This window comes from Ursus americanus, chromosome 10 (genome assembly GCF_024610735.1).
Source record: "Ursus americanus isolate L20-20 chromosome 10, mUrsAme1.1.p, whole genome shotgun sequence".
In the NCBI taxonomy this organism is placed as follows: Eukaryota; Metazoa; Chordata; class Mammalia; order Carnivora; family Ursidae; genus Ursus; species Ursus americanus.
The window spans coordinates 63,308,960-63,328,391 of record NC_142136.1 but is presented as its reverse complement, the minus strand read 5'-3'; the positions used below and the strand labels follow the sequence as shown (position 1 = coordinate 63,328,391).

The 19,432-nt window shown below is 36.6% G+C and overlaps 1 long non-coding RNA gene across 1 annotated transcript in view; it reads right to left on the bottom strand.

The window, feature by feature from the left end:
- LOC123791911 (uncharacterized) overlaps window positions 1-19,432 on the bottom strand; it is a 205,712-nt gene that overhangs the window by 66,567 nt on the left and 119,713 nt on the right. Inside the window, exon 4 of the long non-coding RNA XR_006779555.2 lies at window positions 8,794-8,831. This is a non-coding gene — a long non-coding RNA (uncharacterized LOC123791911). The remainder of the gene's footprint in view (window positions 1-8,793; window positions 8,832-19,432) is intronic.

Genomic DNA, 19,432 nt, shown 5'->3' with positions numbered 1-19,432 from the left:
GGCAGTGAAGTATGAAGCCCAGTCACTGCATCCATCTGCCAAGGGCCATGTGTCAACCACCACTGCATCTGGAGGGAGAATGGCTCTCCCTCCCTTTCACCTCCAAAATACATGCAAGTGCATTTGTCTGACAGAGGATCAACTGCATCTAGACCCGTGCATGCAATTCCCAGGTTTCTGGCTCCTCAAATATAAGGCAAAGTCTAGAAGATAGTGGAACTGAAGAATTACCAATAAACAACATCAATAGCAAAAAAATAAATAATCTAATTTAAAAATGGGTGAAGGACCTAAATAGACATTTTTCCAAAGAAGACATACAAATGGCCAGTGGGTACACGAAAAGGTGCTCAACAACAATAATCATGAGGGAAATGAAAATCAAAACCACATTCACATATCACCTCACACCTGTTAGAATGGCTAGTATCACAAAGACAAGAGATAACAAATGCTGGTGAGGAAGTGGAGAAAAGGGACTCCTTGTGCACTTCTGATGGATATAAATTGGTAAAACTTGAGGTTATTATGCTAAGTGAAATAAATCAGACAGAGAGAGACAAACACTGAATGATCTCACTTAATGTGGAATAAAAAAGCAAACTCAAAGAAACAGATTGGTGATTGCCAGGGGCTATAGGGCGGGAGAAACGAGGAGTTGTTTGTCAAGGGGTGCAGTCCTGGGGATGTAAGGTACAGCATGGTGACTACAGTTAACAACACTATATTGTATACTTGAAATTTACTAGGTAGATCTTAAAACTTCTCACCATAACAACAGCAATAACAAAAAGATTGTAATTATGTGAGGTGGAGAATGGCTGACTAACTTTATCATGGAAATCATTTTGCAATATATACACATATCAAATCCGTACATTGTACACCTTAAATTTACACAATGTTATGTCAGGTTTATCTCAATAAAGCTGGAAAAAAGTGCTAACCAACAGTCAAACAAAGAAAAGAACTAAAAAATTTTCATTAGCTTTACTAACATGATGTCATTGTTTACCTTGGCAGGTTAAGTGTCAGTGACAGAAGCAAAGTTAGGTTTCCATGTTGTGAGGACTGAGAGTTTGTGATATGGACTCCTTCAAGAAGCATAGCCATGGAGAAAAGAGATGGGACAGGGAGAAAAATATGTTTTAAAAAAATAGCTCTACATCACAAAATGAACTACTAAAATGTTAATAAAGTTCTTTTGCCTTCCATCTGTCTTTGGTAGCTATGTTTCTGTGTTATGTATTCTAAAAATATTTCCTTAAGTCTGGAATGATGATCACCCAACATTATCATGGCTATTCTGGATGGTATCATTTTCTTTCACTTTTTTTCTTAGCTTGAATTTTTTATAATGAACATAAATTGTTTAAACAAAAACATCATTATCCCCTAAAGAAAAATAAATTTTCTCCATACCAAGGGTAGTATCGATACTTGAGGTCATTTTATACAAATGGTATTTTGTTGATAAAGTCTAGGACAAGGAAACCCAGTTTCTATGTAGGTATCAAACTTTTTCCTAGACTCAGGATTTTTAAAGGTAATTATGCTATTTTAATATCTAAAGAGAAATACAGCAAGAAGGAAATTGGAAATTAAACCTACAACTTATTCCACAAGGCTAGAACATTGAATTGAATGCTAGCTTCACAATTTAAGAGTCAGAATTTTGAGATGGAGGGAAATAAAGAGACCATAATACAGTGCCTTAAATTACGAATGGAAACTGAGCCCAGGAAGGACCTGGCCAAGACCACACAGTTGGAAGAATGAGAAGTTTAAAAAAAAAAAAAAAAGGAAGGAATAAAAAAGAAAAAAAAAAGAGAAGTCAGACTCTTGAGCCTCTGACAGACTTTACAGGTTAGGCCAAAGGGCTCATGAGTGATGCAGGGAATTTAGAGAGCCTCAGGAAGGGCTGAGGACTAGAAAACAGGTGTAGAATGAAAGGTTGGAGAATTTGGGATTATTTATATTGGAAAAGAAGAGACTGAAGAAATGCTTAATAATTTCCCAGTACAAAAGGAACAATCTTTTTTTATCTCTCCTAGTGAAATCGGATAATTAGGTTTTCTCCACACTTTGCCCATGCTGTTCTTTCCATTTAAAATAATGCTTTCCTTAAATATATATGTATATATAGCTTTCCTTTACTCCCCACCTACCCAAATACAACCATCCTCCCCCACCCCCATGCTGCCCAATGTCATTAGATGAGTCCCACTCTTTCTGAGCCTTCCCCAGATGAACTTTATCTTCTCAAGTCTCCTCCTCTAGCACTGATGGCCGGGATGGGACCACAAAGACTGACACATGCATTGACATTATGCCTAACTGTTACAAGCATGTGTCTTTCTCCTTCTGAGAAATCTATCCCAATCCTTCAATCTGTAACCCTCCTGACTTCTGTCATGGCCTAATAGAACACTGAACTTATGGTAGATAATAAATATTTGTAGAATTTAATTAGACCATGGTGTTTTAATTTATATTAAATATAAAATATAGTCTTCTAATGGTAAATATTATTATTAAGTAGGATACAAACACTCTGCCCACCACTTAAAAAAAAAAGATGTATTATCTATCTAGGAAATTTAAGGATCAGAAGCACAAAGTTGCACAGATGAACTGCAATCCTTTTTCAAGTTTGAACCTTATGATTCTGTCATTATTTACACTGCATTACGAAGTATGTTTATCTCAGAGCACCTGGGTGGCTCAGTCGTTAAGCGTCTGCCTTCAGCTCAGGGCGTGATCTTTGTGTTCTGGGATGGAGCCCCACATCAGGTTCCTCCACTGGGAGCCTGCCTCTTCCTCTCCCACTCCCCCTGCTTGTGTTCCCTCTCTCTCTGGCTGTCTTGCTCTCTGTCAAATAAATAAAATCTTAAAAAACAAAAACACCCCCCCCAAAAAAAACAAAGTATGTTTATCTCAAATATACTTCATCAGGAGATGAATGCAGAAGTTTCAGCTCTCTGTAAGGCTGATTCAAACCATTGCAAAATTAAACTGATGAATCACTCAATTGATGAGATGTTTGTAATGATTTTCTATAACATATAAATAAAGTAAATAAGTCACCTGAATGATTGATTCAATGACCATATGATCAGACCGTTCTAGTTCTATCCCGGTAATGAGAACCACATGTGGAAGCCACCTGTTTTGCTCTAACATTACAAAAGATAATGAACTACAGATGTGCTCACTGTTTATGAATGGCTAATCTATTTATTACCTCTAATATTTATAAAATGTAATTTTTCACAAATTTTTCTGTAGACTTTTTTTTTTTTTTAACCTTTTCTTATTTCTACTCATGCATTTACTGAATTTGGTGATACACCGGAGAAGATGGGCTATCACTGAATAACTTTGGCGGATGGAAAGAAAAAATCACTTATAAGACACTGCATGACTGCATATTTTAAATGATTATTCTTAAGGATCTTTACTAGTGTTTTAACTAAAACCACTCTACTTTCATGCTTCCAAGGTTTTACTTTCACTATAAAACATATGCCTAGGGCTTCCCTTTTATTAGGATGTAAATCTATTAATTATATAATAAACATGATATTTGGGGTAATGAATTACCTGCTCTCCAGTAGAGCTCACTAAAATGTTGCCTGTAAAACTGCCTTCCTGAGAGGCAGACCTCTTTAAAAAATTAATGGGAGTCATGAATTGAGTTTGTGAAATTTGTAGCATTTCCTTTTAGTAATAGCTACAACTTTCCTATAGACAAAGATGGCATTTCGTGCCCTCTGGGTTGTTTCCATGTCTAATAATATTAAATATAATATAATTTTGGAATAAGTAGAGCTTTTAAATGTCATTTGAAGTATGACACAGCTTAATGAAAGGAAACAACCAAATTGTCTTTGTCACTTCAACATATTTCAGGCTTCTACTTTGCATGACTTAAGGTCACTTGAAAAGTAACGATGCTCTATAGCAGGATTTGAGAGGTGGCCATGTTTGGAACAGAAAGTTCTTCAAACATAGAGATATATCTACAGTGAAGCTAACGAAGCTGACCCTTCAGGGACCTCCTTTGCACAGTGATGTGAATGCCACAGTTGCTGGGTTAGAGTGCCTTAGAAGGGAGTGCAAGCCAGCTTCTAATCTATGTGCTCATTTCTGGTAAGTTGCCTAAAGAGATCTCTGAATTTCAAGCCTTCCATAATTTGTTGTGATTTATTTTCTCATTTTAACTAAGATCACTTGTGTAACTTCATATATTTTTTCCTAGAGGGATCCTCAAATCATGTCAGTCTCAGACCCTATAAAATAGCAAGCAGGATTTCTTTGCAAAGAAAATTTAAACAATCTTTTCAGATGACATTTTCTGAGTTTCATTAGCTTCACCAAAGCCCCCACTGTATTTTCTGTGAATGTAGGCAAGCAAATAGTCTGCATATATCATCACTTGGATATCAGCAGTTAAACCCCAATTGCCAGGGTGCCTGAGTGGCTCAGTCAGTTAAGCGTCTGTGTTCAGCTCAGGCCATGATCCCAAGGTCCTGGGATCAAGTCCTGCATCAGGCTCCCTGCTCAGCAGGGAGTCTGCTTCTCCCTCTGCCCCTCCCCCCTGCTCATGCTCTCTCTCTCTTCACATAAATAAAATCTTTAAAAAAGAAAAAACCCTAATTGCCAAAGGCAACTAATTTGCAGAGGCAAATGAAAGCCCTACTTTAGATGTAGCAGCACAGACCCTTACAACAACAGGTGGATCAGTGCAACAAAAGTGACCCAGCAGGATGCTAATTCCAACCTCACTACTAGGTAGAGGACTCTTACAGGGTCTGCATGAAGTTCTGAAGCATCAAGTAAAACTCAAGGGGCACCCCAATGTTTATAACAGCAATGTCCACAAGAGCCAAACTATGGTATGAGCCAAGATGTCCATCGATAGATGAATGGATAAAGAAGATGTGGTATATATATATATATATATATATATATATATATATATATATATACACACACACACACACACACACACAATGGAATACTATTCAGCCATCAGAAAGGATGAATACTTAACCATTTACATTAACATGGATGGAACCGGAGGGTATTATGCTAAGCAAAATAAGTCAATCAGAGAAAGACAATTATCATAAGGTTTCACTCATATGTGAAATATAAGAAACAGCCCAGAGGATCATAGGGAAGGGAGGGAAAATGGAATGGAAAGAAATCAGAGAGGGAGACAAACCATAAGAGACTCTTAACTATAGGAAACAAACTGAGGGTTGCTGGAGGGGAGAAGGGATGGGGGGATGGGGTAATTGGGGGATGGGCATTAAGGAGGGCACATGATGTGATGAGCACTGGCTGTTAAACGCAACTGATGAATTAATGAACTCTACATCTGAAACTAATGATGTACTAAATCTTGGCTAGTTGAATTTAAAAATAAATAAATAAATAAATAAATAAATAAATAAATAAATAAATAAGGTAAAAAGCATGACCTACCCTGAAATCTGTCAGCAAAAACTGAATTCAGTGATACAGAAAATTTAGCACAGTGCACACCATAACTAATAATGTGACACAGAGATTCAAACAGTACGGGAAAAAAGATATCAAAGAATTGCAGAGGCCTCTGAACACCATCCATCCTTCTGACTCTATTCCACTGAGCTAAAGCATCACAACTTGAACATGGATCCACTTCCGATATACTGATACTTGACAATTATCCTGTAAGACGTGGGCTAAGAACACATAAACAGCACCCAATAAGGAAAAAAAAATCTCTTACTTTTAATTTCATGACTTACTAGCATGTCTTATACTGCAGTTAAGATGGAGCATGTTACTTTTAAAAATAAATTATTTTAAAGTAATTTATATCATCTGCATGAAATAAACTTTCAATATTTAAAATAAATCAGTTTTCCACAAAACCGAAGTCGGAAGATAATCTCTCCAAAGAAAAAAAAAATTACAATTGTTCAGTCTAAGCCTTAAAAAGCATTAGTGGTGGGAGATGTTGAGGGTGGGGATTGGGGAGCAAGAATGGGAAAGGGAGGGGAGGGTATGGAGATGGGAGATAAAGATAGAGATTAAATCTTGTGAGAAGACTTTTTCAGGAGAAATTGCCTTCTAGCCAATGCCTTAGGGCAGCAGTACTCCACATAAAGGCCATGGAACTCTGAGGGTCTCTGAGACACTTTCAGTGTATTTAAAAACTCAGAACTGTTTTTGTAATAATACTAAGGCATTACTTGCCTTTTTCATTGTGTTGTTTTGCATCAGTGGTGCAAAGGCAATAGTGGGTAGAACTCTTGGTGACTTAGAGCAAAGCAAGGCAGTGGCCCCAAACTGTAACTAGTAAAATGTACCAGTTTAATGTTAAATTATTGTACTAGTATAATATACATTGTACTTCACTGCCACTCACTGGCAGGAAAAAAAAAAAACAGAAAAGAGTTTCACTTTAATTGTTTGTTACAAAGCAATACAAATTATTAATTTGTATAAGTATCACCCCTTTTGTATATATCTTTTTGATATTCTCTTTGATGAAATGGGAAGTATGCAAAAACATTTTACTGCATACTGAACTATGATAACTCTCAAGGAAAAGCACTTATAAGTGAGTTGTGTGCTGAACCAGCCACTTTTTTGATAGAATATCATTTTACTTGAAGAACATGTTTATTTAGATTTGTGTATTTGGTAGACATTTTCTTAACAACGAGCCAAGTAAGACTATCACTTCAAGGAAAACAACTGACAGTTTTGTTGTCAATGATAAAATTCAAGCTTCAAAGTAAAAATTAGAATTTCAGACAAATTGTATCTGCCAATGTGAGCTTGACAGCTTTCCAATGCTCAAAGACTTTACTGATGACACAGTAGTGATATTAGCAAATATAATATCTTATATTGTATGGTGAAATATGCCAGCATTTGAAAGATCTATCTATACAACTCAATATTACAAATGACCAATGTATCATGTTACAAAATCATACATGGGTAAAACATCCATTCAAAGTGTAAGATAAACAATAAATTTTAATATATTTTCAAGGTTCAACTAATTCCCAATATAGCATCAGGCTTCTTGTGGATCACAGATCAAATATTACATCAGAATTTGGCTAAATCTGCCCCACTGCCTACTTTTATAAATAAAGTATTATTGGAACACAGTCAGGCCTATCTGTTAGACATTGTCTGAGGCTACTTTAAGCTACAATAGCACAACTTAAAGTTGTCACAGAAACTGTATGGCATATGACCCCCAAAATTTAAAATAGGTACTATATGGCCATTTACAGAATAAGTTTGCTTACCCCCTTATTAAATTAACCTTCTACCCTTCTTACAAGGGCACCAGATACACTGGATTAAGGGCCTAACCTATTTTAGCATGACCGCATCTTAAATCTTGATTACAACTGCAATAAGCTTATTTCCAAATAAAGTCACATTCTCAGGTACTAGGGGTTAGGACTTCAACATATCTTTTTGAAAGGTGCAACTGAACCCATACATTCATAAATTTAAACATTAGCTTTAAAAAGAAAAACTGAAATGGAAGAAAGAAGTATGAACAGAGCAGTCTGTAAACATGTGAGTAAAACTAAAAAAAAAAAAAACAAAAAAAAATTGACTACATAGAACCATGAAGAAATAGCTAAATTGAGTGTTTAAAATAAAACTAAAATAGGAAAAAAATTAAATATAAGATAGGGTAGCTATCAAAGCTCAAGTTATCTAAGGTAGTTAGCAGAAGAATAAGGATATCAAATAGTTTTAGACTTTCAGTCAAATATCTAGTTTAGATTTTAAGAGGAACCTCTGAGAGAATAGAAATTGGGAGTATATAATCCAAACAGCAATTAAGAAAAAGCGTCATTAAAAAAAAAATATTCCAAAAAAAGTCAAGAAAGGAGAAAAAAAACAAGTAATATTAAATACACACACAAATGATTAAGTGATAGCAGTAATTCCAAATATACCAGTAATCATGTTAAGTGTAAATGCACTAAACTCTCCAGTTGAAAGGCAAAGACTGTCAACTAGACAAGAGGTGTTACAAGAGAAATACCTGAAATACAAGGATATAGGTACATCCAAAGTAAAAGGAGAGAAGAAATTTTATTAAGGCAGTCTTGATGCAGATACATTAGTATTGGAGAAAATACTTTAAGGCAAAATCATTATTTAGAGATAAGAAGAGATACTATAAAATGATTAACAGTTAAATTCACCAAGAGATAGCCAATTCTAAATTATATTTACCTAACAATGTGGTCTCAAATATACAAAAGCTAAAACTACTGGACTAATCTTAAGACAATCTACCATTAGAGCATTTTAAAACTCATCTTGAAAACTGATTAAGACAAAAAATTAGTACGAATATAGAAGATTTTACTTGAAAATACAATTAATAAGCTTGATCTTATGAACATCCTACCAATGAGAACACACATTCTTCATAAGCATCTGTGAAACATTTTTAAAAACTAGCCAATTATTAGGCCACAAAGCAACTCTAAATACATTAAAAGAATCAGTATGGATATATTTTGAAGCTTTGGAAGACAGATTTTTTTTTCTGGATGGATTAGATATAAGTAAGGAAAACAGAGGTATCAAGGGTAACTGCTCAATTTGGGTTTAAGAACTGAGCAAATGATTACGCCATTAACTGAGACTGTGAATGTGGGACAGAATACGGGTATGGGGTTGGGAGTGGGGGTAGGAATATTAGAAATCCAGAGTTCCATGTTGACCAAGTTAGACTGAACTTACCTGTTGGATATAAAAATGAAGACGCCAAGTAGTCTCTTCTGGAAAAAATCAAATTTGATATGTAGATTAGAAAATCATTAGCATTAAATGGTATTTTAACCACCAGATAAACTACCTAAAGGAGGTGTCTGTTGATAGGAAAGAGGAACTAAGACTACACCAGGGAGTACTCCAAATTTAAGAGGTCAAGATAAGCAGAAGAAAGGCAAAAGAGATTAAGATGGAGTGGTCAGTGAAGTGCAAGGAAAACCAGTGGAGTGTGGTGTCACAAATACCAAGATAAGCTCTCCAGAAGGAAGAAGTAAATAAATGGCATCAATTAGGTAAGAGAGAAGTAGTCATTAGATTTGGCAGTATGGAAACCATCATTGTCCTTAATGAAATGACTCCATGGAGTGGTATGAAGGAAGTCTGTTTGGAATGGACTGGGTGGAGAATGTAAGGTAAGGAAGTGAAATGGCAACATAGGAAACTCTTTTCAGAAGTTTATCTATGAAGGAAAGTAGAGAGATTGGGGGGGGGAGGTAAGACAGGGATATAAAGTGAAGGGAGGGTTTTGTTTTTTTTTTAAGATTTTATTTATTTATTCTAAGAGAGAGAGAGAGCACAAGCAGGGGGAGCATGGGAGGGAGAAACATGCTCACCGCTGAGCAAGGAGCCTGACTCGGGGCTCAATCCCAGGACCCTGGGATCATGATCTGGGCGGATGGCAGATGCTTAACCAACTGAGCCACCCAGGTGCCTGAAGGCGTTTTTTAAGTTAGGATATATGAAAGCATGCTCATAAGTTGATGGGAATGATGTGATATATAGAGGTATTGGTGATGATACGGGTAACAGTTGGTCACTGCAGGGACAATGTCCTCAAGGAACTGAGAGAGGATGGGGACGGGGAGCCCAGAGCTTAAGAGGAATGCAGACTTCCACGGGAGCAATGTTACCATAGCAATAAGTGGGGAGGCAAAGCATGGGTACGAATGCATGTTGCTGGAGAGAAGATGAGGAAGTTCTTATTTTATTTCAACCATTTTCTCAAGGAACTATAAGGTAAAGTTATAAGTTGCTAGTTGAGATATGGAGGCAGTGATATAGAAATTTTGAGGAAAGAAAAGAAGGTGTGAAATAGTTGTTTGAAAGTGGGAATTTGAACATGCCAGACTAGTAGGGCTGCTAGGCAGTGTGGTGCATTCTTTAGAGTGCTGTAATCACAGACTGAATGTGAAACCAGTCAGCATGGTCTCATGTTTCTTTTCAGCAACAGTGAGCTGCTGAGTATAGGTATGGAATTGGTAAATAGTTGGGTTGAACCAGGGTTAGACTTATGCCTGATGAGTACAATAACAGGAGAGAGGGACAAAGGACTTAAAGGTGTTTGGAAGAGAATGACTAACTACAGCGTTGCATGGCCTTCAAACTCTTTTGCTTGCATACTCCCTAAGAAGAATTTTGAAAAACTATGTATCTCAAAGGCCCCACCTTCTAGTGAGTTTCAGCTTATGAATTTTAAGAGGATGAAAACATTCAGTTTATAGCAGTAACCAGTGAATTTTAATACCATATAAATTTGGTGCTCACCGTCATTAAAAATACATTTAAAAATGCTTCCTAAATTGCAATTTTACATCATTTTCCTCTACTTGAACTTATACTTCCAGTATACTTACTCTCCCTGACAGCTGAATTTTATAACATATTTTTGTACTCACAAGTTTTTTATTTATCACCTTCACACATATCTCTGCAACAAACATGTATATAAACTGAAGCTTAATGTAATTTTTTTAATCTTCTTTGAGCATAAGGCTCTAAGCATTGAAAATTTTCTTCCAGATTAATTACCATTATAATTATTATTAATATACAATGAACTAAAATAATTTTCATATATTAAAACTTTTTACCAAAACATAAGTATATTTTAAAATTTGATAAATAACTATTAAACATAAAAACTAATATTTTATTGTAAGTTCTTCTCTTAAGGTAAATGAGGACACTTTTTGCCAATTAATTATTTCACCCATAAATTTTACATATTTTTAGATTACATTGTAGAAAATATAGGCCATTTATTATATTTTTATTTTTCATTGTTATTCATATATACTGAGAAACTTTCTTCTCATAACTAAGTATATAGAAAGGGAAGAGTTTATAGCAATGCCACTCATCTCTTTGAACTCCTTCTGAGTTGAAAAGCAAAAAAAAAGTCTGTAATACAAAGATCTAAAGATCTATCATAGGAAACATAATTATCTATCATCTGACCACTCAACTTATTGAAAGCAAAGAATTGGAAATCCCCAAACTTGCAAAATGGTTTGTTATCTGTTGTTAGAAGCATTTTTCCCCCTCAATTTCTGGAAGTATACCAAAAAAGCTTTACCAAAGCTTATCTGAATATAAATTATACTTGGTACTCTTTCACTTAGAGGCACTTTGTTTAATCCAAAATACTCAGAAATTCAGAAAAGTGAATATTATTAATTTCATTACACCTTTGTCAATGCAGTACGTTTGATGAAATGCTATTTAATTATGGTTTTCTCATTAAACTTATTTTGATGTAACTGTAGTTTCGCATGCAGTTGTAAAAAATAATACAAGGAGTTCCCCTATTTTCTTTATTTGGTTTCCCCCTCTAATCACACGTTTTAATATATCTTCATCAGTTCACCCAAGCTGCAGATCTAGCGTATTCAGTATATGGACAAAGTCTTTGACACAATCCAACTGACAAAGCCAGTACTCAATGTCAAATCAAGCAGCAATTTCAGAATTAGTTGCTTTCAGAAAGAGGTTGACCTCATTTTAAAATCATGCCATAAATGTATTTTTAGGATATTAAAATATCGAGAAAAAAATTGCGGAATATGTTTTGTCAACTACATTACTTGCTTCTGCAGATAATGTTTAAATGATGTAGAATTAATATAATTATTTCATAATCATTTTCTAATCAGCTATAAAAAAACAAGACAATAATAACACTGTTTCTTGATACTTATTTTGTAATAATCCTAGCTTAAATGGTAAGTTTTTTATGACATGAGGAATGTGATAAAAACATGTAGGCCTACTTTGGTAAGTAAATTGTATATGTGTGTCAAGCTTTGTTTTTTATCCTTTTGGAGTGTTTAAAGGAAAATGAATATCAAATCAGAAATAATTGTTAATTTTCTTAGACACCGTAATCTTAAATATAAATTCAGACCTTTCTTCTGAATTTATCAAAGGAAAAAAAGATACATATACTAAAACCTTACCAGTCCAGCAGTCAACAAATAGTATTATTTTTTGTTAATAGGAGGTAGAAATCACTGAATATTTTATAAGATGAAATAAGATGAATATTAACAGTAATTGGAACACATATTTCATGATTAGTAAAAAAAATTATTCTTAACTATCTTATTGAAAAGTGCACATGGGCTTATATCACAATTTTTTTTTACCTTAAGTATCTTGAAGAATCAGTAGTCTTGAAAAGCATTACACTGATATTTATAAGAATAACATCATGAACCTATTCTCCTTGGGTAGTTCAAAGGTTCTGTTTCAGCTAATAAAAAGTCCCAGAAATGGGGGAATAGAGTAACTTTACAGGGGAGAGACCCAACAAACACTATGTGAGCCAGGAGATCAGGTCGACATCAATAGTGGTAAATCGTGGTGACTGTGTTTGAAAATGACACTTTCTTTACCCCTACAGCCTTCCTCCCCAAACCCTATAATTCCAGTCTAATTATGAGAAAAACATCAGACAAATCCCAACTGAGACACATTCTACAAAATAGCTGACCAGTCTTCTGAAAACTGTCAAGACATCAAAACCAAAAAAGTTGGAGAAGCTGTCATAGCCAAGAGGAGACTAAGGAGACATGATAATTAAATGTAATGTGGGATCCAGGAACAGAAAAAGAATATTAGGTAAAACTAAGAAAATATGAATAAAGTATGGGTTTTAGTTAATAATATTGCAACAATATTGGTTCACTAATTATAAAAATATACCATAATAATGTAAGATGTTAATAACAGGGAAAACTAGGTGTGGAGTATATGAGAATCCTGTACTGTCTTTGCAATTTTCCTGTAAATCTAAAATTGTTCTAAAATTTAAAAACCTTAGTTCTTGAATACCTAAGGTAAAACAACTTAAGTATATAAAAAATGTTTTTAATTTTCAGCATTTTCCCCCCTTGCTTTGCTCTCATACAATTCTCCGTCCAAACTGATAACAGACCTGAGGTAAAAGAGGAAGAATCATTAAACAAAAATTGTTAATACCACCATTCCATTTCTATCCAATATCTGAATTCAGAACATTCCAACATGGCATACTGTTTATACTTATACTATTTATAAGATCATGTTTCCCCTTAACCAAAATACACAGAAAACAGGGAAACCAGGAAAATCTTAAGTGTTTTAATTATTTGTTTAGCTTTCCCAAAATTAATATTTTGATTTATTATTTTATTTGGCACCCTGAATTTTTACAGTCCAATTGAACACACCCTAGTAAGATTTGGGATTAGTGAGGTATATGCCTTTCTCATGTGTAGCAGGAGAAGAAATATTATAAATGCTTATGAGTTCTCAGGTAGATCAATTTAAGAAAAATAATCGAAATGAAGGTTGAGGGTTTCCTTAAAACTATCTCTGCATAAGCACTCCCTTGGAAAGTCTTCCTGTACCTTATGGCCACCTAGTTTGAAGACTACTGGAATGATGAACTGAGGAATCTCAGATGGGTAAGGAGGGAAATGAGGACAAGAGGGGGATGATCAATTGTGAAAACCAGTAGGGTCAGTGGTTTGGAATGTTTAATGGAATCCAAGTGGAATTCCTGGCAAGGTAGGAAAAGAAAAACAAAGCAAGAGCAAGATGATAGGAAACCAAATTTGTTTTTAAAAAAGAGAGACAGAGAGAATACAAGAAAAAACAAGCCAGGAGTGTCTTCATGTTATTGGGTGGGGGAAAGTACCAGGATCAGCAGCATTTTCTGGAAGGCCTGTTTTCTTAAACATCCCCATGATGATCAAGTCCACTCCGGCTCGTCTCTCTTGTTCATGACTGTGTACAAGTTCCTGGCACATGGGAAATGCTCAGTAATTATTTGACAATTAATTGAATGTATTTAGGAAGTTTAGACTGCAAGGCACTATTCAGGGATAATTTTCTCTACCTATCTGCCTTGCATATCAATGCTAGAAGTGAAAATAAGATTATCATATTTATAATTTTATAGCACCATTTCCCAAAACATTTTAATTACATGTAGATTGTATAGAAGTACCTCCTTGAGCTTTTCTTTTTTTAAAGATTTATTTGAGAGAGAGAGAGACAGCAGGCGTGTGCATGCGTCTGCCTGCTATGAAGGGGAAGGGGAGGGGGAAAGGGAGAGGGAGAAGGAGAAAGACTCTTAAGTAGACACCTGCTGAGTGGAGAGCGGTTCTGGGCTTGATCCCATGACCGTGAGATCACAGCCTGAGCTGAAAGCAAGAGTTGCCGGCTCAACCAACTGAACCACCCAGGCGCCCCTCCTTGAACTTCTCTAAAAGGCATCTTTAACATGTGAGAAAAATAGTTCACTCTGCAATAGTAACCCTATTGGGTCTGCTTCTCTTCTTCCCTTTTCCCTGAGGGGTTTGTGGAAGTCTCATGCTTCCTATTTCTGCACACGTAATACTCTGCTCATACTTATTGTCCTGAAAGGATCAAGGTCCAATTCTGTTTTCTTTTCTTGACTTTAGAGCACATTTGCTCATGATGCATATTTTCCCAGGCTACTGATTGTTGATTCATTTTTACCTGAATGTCTGGGGAGGAGGTGCCTGCACGCCAGCTCTCCACCTGACAGTCAATGCCATTCACACACAACACTCCTGATAAGAATCCCTTTGAGTAAAGTCACAAAATAAGGCAAAGGATATAGCACATGTGTTCAGCTTGGAAACATTTCAGTAACAACCTTCTATTTTCTTAGAGATTATCAAATCTAGAATTGTTAAACTATACTGCTGTATTTTTGTTTTTGTTTTTTAAGTAGGCTCCACACCCAATGTGGGGCTTGAACGCCTGACCCCAAGATCGAGAGTCACATGTTCCACTGACTGAGCCAGGCAGGCACCCCCACACTGCTGGGTTTTTAACAGCTTTTCCTCAAGAGCAAATATATTTTAGTCATGCTGAAGGTTCCTAAGTGGGTTTTCCCCATAGTATTTGAGGGTTACCCTGAGGAATGGATAGAAAAATGATCTTGCCAGGCACTGGGAATTCCCAGTGCCAGATATTATGGAGTAGAATTCAGCCTAAATATTTCACACCATTTTAACTCCTCCCCAACTCAAAATCCCCACCCCCAATTTGCTAATTCCTTCAAAGTTAGCTTTTCTAGCCTAATACCTCCAGTTGCCATTTTGCTGTTATGAAAATCTAATCCGTGTCAAGGAAAACCTATCTTTGAGAAGTACCTAAGTGGCACATTATGAACTGCAAAGCTCCCACAGAGCAATTTAAAATGATGAATATCCTTTTCAAACATCCTTTTCAAAATTGCACATGGACTTCAGCCAGTCACAAGACAGAGATGTGGAGGATGCATTAAACTCCCCATCTGCTCTTCACATTGCTCATCATTGATTTATAACCCACAGTAAGTCATTTGGCCACACCAACAGAGCTGACGGGCAAGTGCAGCACCCAGCAGCTGAGGTGCGTACCCTATGAAAAGACGTGTCCGTGGCATTAATATTTTTCTCCTCCCTGCACCCTGATGTGACTCACTGCCATTCTAAGTACAATTCAACCCACTATTCTCAGAAAAACCCACAAACAAACTCTGTGGTGCATTTTAGACTTCAAGAAAATAAAGCTCTTCAGGGATATCTTCGGACTTCTGCTTTCATTAAAACAGCTTCGATGCTTTTTCTCTCTTTTCAAACACAGCAGCATGTGTAAATTCCTTCCTACCCGTGTCATGTCCTATTAACAGAATCACTTTTTTTGCTTTCTAGACTGTGTGCCATTCACTGATTAGGTGAGCCATAAAGATATTTCCTTTTTCACAAGCCATGAGAGGGCACTGTGTGTTGTGGGAGATAAAGCAAAGGCCACAGACTCAGGCAGGTAACACCAAGGCATAATTAATGTTGGTATAATTTCCAAGCATTATCTCACAGTGGGCATATACGATAGCCATCTTCCTCTGCCACTTCAGCCCAGCTCCATCTCCTATAAAAGCTGAAGGATAACAAAAATTATGTAAAAATTCTGGAACTGGCAGAAGGCAGACTGTAAAGTGAGCATGTTTGGTGTTAGTGGCCACCTTGTTGCAAGGTTGCCATTTTGGCCCCAGTGTCCCCTGGCGCTCTTTACACTGGCTGCCACCAGGACCTTCCCTTATGGGAACAGTCCATAGCACAGTCCTTTAGAATGTTCCAAGGACTCTCACTGCCATTTTCTATTATCTACACTACACTCTTCCCTCCCTGTGCCCAATTTTTCTGCTCTATACCTAGCTGAACCCCTAAGTATCAGACCCCTAAGAGTTCAAATTTAAGAACGAACTCATATGATCTGCTCAGATGCTAATGGTTAATGTAGAGAGAAATACCTCTGGCTTTTCACTTCCACAAGAAACTAGAATACATTTTAAACAGGGGCTTCTGATAAACCATTAATTTTTCAGCCCAGAGGAAGGTTCTTCTGCTGGAGATTTCAAGCAAGATAGGAAAAAAAGAAAGTACATTTTTAGAGAAGAAGATCAGTGACTTCTGAGATATACTATTTGACTCCTGTTTCCTGGGTCCTAGCCATATCATGCTGTAATCTTTGGAACACTCTGGTCATATAAAATACAGTCTTATCCTGGTTACCTCAAGGAATAGGGAGTTACTATAAGAAATAAGGGTATACATCACAATAAGAGCAACTGGAATTTCAAAGGAACCCAGAAACAACCCCGGTTAATCAGCCTCACAGAAATGGAAATGTAGTTTGAAAATTGGGAAGTAGTTCAGGATTCAAGGCAAGTCCAGGGACTGGGTTAGCCTGGAGTCCCCTTGAGAGCAGGGGTTCACCTATTCCCTCACCATCATGGGGTCTCAGTTCCCCTTCTGTGTCCTTGCTGCTTTCAGCCAACCACCTCTTCTACTCTTCTGCATGTATGTAGATTTCTGCTAACTCATAACTTTTGCTTATTCATAACTTCTGCTTACTCATAATTTCAGCCTACACACAGTCCTTGTTGTCTCATAGTCCATGGGTTGTGTTTTTAGCTTCTGCTCTGGATTCCAGTTGACCAACTCTAATATTTCCAATTTGAATGTGCTAGCAGGACATTAGTTAATTAGCGTTCTTCTCGTTGAGGTGCAGCCTTAATACCAAGCCTCAGCCAAAGTATTCTTAGTAGCTAAAAATCAATTTGGCTGGTTTAAGCAAAAAAGGAATTTAATGAAAAGATATTGGATCAGAGAGATGCTCAGAGAATGAACAGAAACAGGGAGCATGAAGAATCCCAGCCAGTCATACCTCCAAATTAGACGAATGAGAACACTATTGCCATCAATGAGCAGCAGGAGCCATAACTTGCAACTGACACCTAGGTACAGGAGACCCAATTTCACTGCTTGTCCCCCTGCTGGCCCTAGAAACTGGACATTGTTGCAGTCACTGCAACAGAGAGCTCTTTTCATCTCAGCTCCCTTGAATGATCAAGTCCCAATTCTAGGTCTAAGAAAGGTACATTTGATTGGCCAAATTGAGGTCACATGCACATGCTCTCATCCTAGCGGCAGTGGGGGTTGGGGTGGACATGGGAAAAATGAGAATGTGTATATGGCCTTATTGGCTTCATCAGTTAAGCCCATTCTGAGTCAGTGAGCTCTGCTCAGGAGACAGAACATGGCTGCTCACTCAGCAGAGGGATGTGGTCAGGATGGCCATTTTGATTGGCTGGTCCAACACAACCTCATAACTGAAAAAGTAAAGGAGATTCTTTCATGTGCATTATTGGCTTGATGCCCCACAAGGCACACTTATATTCAATTTAGGTATTTATATATCTGTCTGATTGGATGTAAGCATTTTAGGGCAGAGACTTGGTCTTTATATTTTTATCTCCCTAGTGCCTGGGGCACTGCTTGGCATATAGCAGATGCTCCAAAAATGTCTGTTGAATTTAATAGTACTTGTGGTCCAGGAATTTTTCCATAGCATTAGATAACATAAATTTCTCCATGTTTTTGGGAAGACCATGATTTAAACAAACAAACAAAAAGGACTCATTGACACATCACAAAAACACAAAAGAAGTAAGAATTTTTATGACCTACCCTCTTCTCAGAGTTATCTCAGTTCCTCCATAGGGCACAGAGCCCTGAGATTGTGGCAGATGGAATGTGAGAACTGCTTGAAAGAAGAGAGATTAAGGCATGAGAGAGAGGACAGAATTTGGGGAGGGAACATCAAAAGGAGGGCAGAGATGAAGGAATCAAGGAAAGGGAACAGAGAATTAGTCTAGGGAGTATTAGAAACAGAACACAAGCTTCCTGATAACCTAGAAGGAAATTAGAGAATGGACAAAGTAATTCTGAATGTTGCTTTGACGACAGCAAAGAAGGAAAGATGGAGCTAATATTTTTATGCACTTATTACATGCAAGATAATAGCTAGGAACTGTGTGTGTGTGTGTGTGTGTATTTAAACTTCACAACAACCTATTAAGGTGGGTACTATTATTGCCATTTTATAGATAAGGAAAATGAGACTCAGAGAGATTAAGTGATTGGCTTAATCACAAAGGTAGGAAGTGACAACATCAGAACTTAATGATTCTCCATCTGACTCCACACTTAAAAAAACAACAACAGAAAAAAAAAAACCAATCCATCCATCTCTGAATAAGACAGAAAAGGAATGGAGGTTAAGGTGGGAATAATCATGCTCACTAGAAGCTAGGACTATGTCTCCAAACTGCCTGCGAACTCCCAGGAACTTGAGTGGTGCCTGACCTACTTTTGAAGACTTTTCATGTAAGTAAATTTGACAACGTTTTCTAGATTACTTATACATGAAATAATAAAAAAAAAAAATGAAGACAAGAGAAGCTTTGCCTCTCCAATTAGTTTTTTTTTTTTTTTTAACAGTTTGTGGTCATTTGTTACACCAGTTCTAGGCAATTAGGCTCAGGAAATGTCAAGAAAAGACTTACAGATTACTTGTTTATTACTACCTTATTTTATTGAAATACAATTGGTATATAACAAACCAATGATTTCATGGATATTACTACTTACAATGAGGCTAAGTAAAAATCTAAGGTAAAACATTGAGTAGAGGGATAGACAGATGTAACAAAACTCATGAAAGTGACATGTGAACAAGTCAAATTTAGAATGCAAACAGAAATGTGTTGGGTAGAAGCAGGTCTCTGAATCTGCCCTCTTTTCCATGCAGCTCATTCCACCACCCTGCATTTTAGATAATACAACAAGATTCACATAGAAAAGATGAACACAAACTCACAGGTCCTCCGGAGGAGAAAGAGGGAGCAAGAGAGCCTTTGCTCACTTACCAAGGGGGCCTCAGAGTCTGTCTCTACCTGGAGAACCACTGAACATGGGCACAACTA